This window comes from Primulina tabacum, chromosome 6 (genome assembly GCF_025594145.1).
Source record: "Primulina tabacum isolate GXHZ01 chromosome 6, ASM2559414v2, whole genome shotgun sequence".
Taxonomy (NCBI): Eukaryota; Viridiplantae; Streptophyta; class Magnoliopsida; order Lamiales; family Gesneriaceae; genus Primulina; species Primulina tabacum.
The window spans coordinates 33,627,380-33,627,990 of record NC_134555.1 but is presented as its reverse complement, the minus strand read 5'-3'; positions in this window follow the sequence as shown (position 1 = coordinate 33,627,990).

Sequence of the window (611 nt, the reverse complement as noted above, 5' to 3'; positions counted from 1 at the left end):
TTTCCGACGTTTAATTAAGTCTATTGAATCCACTACTTCCTGCCTTCCACTGAGTTAGATATGAGTCAGTCCCAAGCCAGTGTAGGGATCCAGCCAAAGGAGAGTGGGAAAGGGGAGTAGCTTGCGGGGGAAACGAGTCCAGTCTCAGTTCTAGCCGGGAGAGAAGAGACAATCCTGCCATGCCAGCCTCCCAGCAAGTGAGGTGAGAGACTAGTGAGAGGTAAGGGATTCGAGCTGTTCCTATTCCCGGCCAGTGATAGGAGATCAAACAGTCAGAGGATAACCATGAAGAACCTCTCAAACCAATGAGAGGAGTCTGTTTAGGTATTGAGATAGTCCTCCTTCCGGGTTGACGTCGACTATCTGTATCGAGTATACTTCTTCATCAAGGGAGTATACTCTTTCATCTTTGAAGTGGAAACCTTCTTGGTTAGAGTTATAGGAGAGCGAGAACCATTCTAGGGAAATATGGATTCTGCACGCACCTCCAGAAACTGGACCAAAGTACCTGTTTTGTTTGTGAGGTGGTAAGGCAGATTTCTGAGAGTTGTTCCGTACTTCTTGTGTTTTGCCGTTTCCATCCTAAATGGAATGGTCTGTGAGAGGGTCTG